The following is a 2,500-nucleotide window of genomic DNA, read 5'->3' on the forward strand; positions in this document are numbered from 1 at the left end:
CATATCTTCGAAAGCAAGTAATCGTTAATCATTAAAATGACAATGTCATGAAATACTCCACCTGTCCTCCAGGGGTCCACCTGGTGAAGCACATTTTATATGTATGTTTGTGCGTATGTGTGTGTGTGTGTGTGTGTGCGTGTGTGTGTGTGTGTGTGTGTGTGTGTGTAGGCGCCTCCTCTACCTGCAGGAATATCATAAACAAGCCTTCTGGGATATGAATACATCAGGCCTGCTGTAAATCTGTCTCGCTGTTCTCCAGAGGCTGTGCTGCTAAACTCAGACAAATGACAGCAGCACTGACAATAAGTCTGAATAATCTCATTGAAAGCGCGCGTGTGCGTGTATGTGTGTGTGTGTGTGTGTGTGTGTGTGTGTGCGTGCGTGTGTGTGTCCATGTAAGTGTCCATCTGAGCCAATACTTTTGAAGACAGAATCTTATTAAGGCTGAGTAATGCAATCATACTGTAGCCACGTAAGCACAAGCACCCACATGCACACACATGTGCTTGTGCCACACACACACACACACGCACACACACACACACACACACAAACGTCCACACAAACGCGAAAACACACACGTACACATTCACAACCACAAAAACATGTTCCCAAACATGCAGACACATACAGCTCCCAAATCAGCATGTTGGAGATGGCATTATGCATTGCGCTATGGGCTTCCCTTCCTGTTGCTGCTAAAGGAGCTGTTTCATTAGATAGCATCGAGAGGCGGTATTGTTTACTCCATCACGTCCACAAATGCAGTTCTGCAGTGAGTGTTGAGAATAACGCTGAATTAAGACTCTGAATTAGAATCTTAAAAAAATGTTTTATTTCAAGCTACAAATGCAGGGCCTTATTTATTTTTTTTTTAGCTATTCATGGCTTAAATCCCAACACAACTGCAAAGTGATTCAGCTGCACATCGGACCAGAGAACAGAGGAAAGGTCGCGGCTCCGGTGGGCGGGCCGCCGGTGAGGCGCTACGGGGGGTAAAGCAAAGGTCGTCTGCGTCGGAGCGCGGCGAGGGGAACCGCCGCTCAGGGAGCAAAAGTGGCGAGCCGTCTCCTGTTCCGATAACGGAGATGCACGAGCGAGCGGAGCGGTTAATGCAGCATCGCCAGTCAGAACCCCCCCCCCAACGCGCTGAGTTAAAGACTGCGCTGGGGTGGAAGTCTGAGCAGCGGAATAAATACCCCCCGCTAACCCCCCCCCCCCCCAAGAGGTGAGGATCTAAGGAAACAGCGATGTTGGATCTATTGCAAATAGGCTATATCTACTGCGAGCCATGGGGCAGAGCACTGAACATATTAAAACTAAACAGTCCGAATAGGCAACTCAAATCAACACTGAAGTGGAAGAAAAAGAGTCTTTCCTTCTACGTCTCCAACCATCTGTCAACTATCTAGATCTGCAAAGCATGTCCCCGCGTTAGATATGAAGAAATATAACCCAAAGGAAGGAGGTACTTACATGCAGCTGATAGAGAGGATCTGAAAGAGTGTCTGTTTACCTATCTGCCTCTCTGCCTGCGTCTCTCTCCGTCCGCGGCAAAAATCCAGATGGAATTCCTGGTGATTTAGTGATTCTCCTATCAGGGAGTGTGTGCAAAAAGTGTCTCTGCATGTGAGATTGGACTGTATGGAATGTATGCATACATGTGTGCCTGTGTGTGTGTGTGTGTGTGCGTGTGTGTGTGTGTGCGTGCGTGTGTGTCCGTGTGTGTGTGTTTTAGGAGAAGAGAGAGGACTAGTGGCTGTCTTAGGTTGGATCCAGCGTGCCAAAGAGTGGTAGTAGCGGCATATGTGAGCGTGCGCACACCAGCAGAGAGAGAGAGAGATAGAGAGAGAGAGCAAGCTTCCAAAAATGTGTGTGTGTGTGTGTGTGTGTGTGTGTGTGAAACAACAGATGCCAATTCTCTCTCTACTATTGAACACCCATCCAAGCCTCCTCAACCTCTCTCTCTCTCTCCCCCTCTCTCTCTCTCTCCCCCTCTCTCTCTCTCTCTCTCTCTCTCTCTCTCTCTCTCTCTCTCTCTCTCTCTCTCTCTCTATATATATCAAATATGGGTGTACTTGCTCCTCCCCCACTTTGAAAGCAGTGTGCTCTGGGGCTGAAGCCCACTAACACAGAGACATACATTATATTACACACACACACACACACACACACACACACACACACACACACACACACACACACACACACACTGTGAACCCTTAGGTCACTCATGCAGGAGATAGAGCCAATGCCAAAGAACACAGAAGCAGAAAAAAGACATACACATACTTGCAGTCATTTCAAACCACAGATCATTAACCACATGGTACACATCTATAAATACATTTTCATGCTTGTAAATGTGTTGCCATGGCATCTATCTACAACATCTAACATGATCGATCCACATGTATTAGGCTTCAACAACGTCGGTTAAGTCTGCACAGTGATGCGCTTTACAACAGTTTGGTGGTCTGGGGCAGAATAAGTAGGC

The 2,500-nt window shown here is 47.4% G+C and overlaps 1 protein-coding gene across 1 annotated transcript in view; it reads right to left on the reverse strand.

Annotated features, from left to right (window-relative positions):
- Positions 1 to 2,500, reverse strand: part of LOC307078511 (disks large homolog 4-like) — an 84,879-nt gene that overhangs the window by 16,253 nt on the left and 66,126 nt on the right. The gene's annotated exons all lie outside the window — the stretch shown is intronic.

This window comes from Pollachius pollachius, assembly GCF_949987615.1.
Source record: "Pollachius pollachius genome assembly, chromosome: 7".
Taxonomy (NCBI): Eukaryota; Metazoa; Chordata; class Actinopteri; order Gadiformes; family Gadidae; genus Pollachius; species Pollachius pollachius.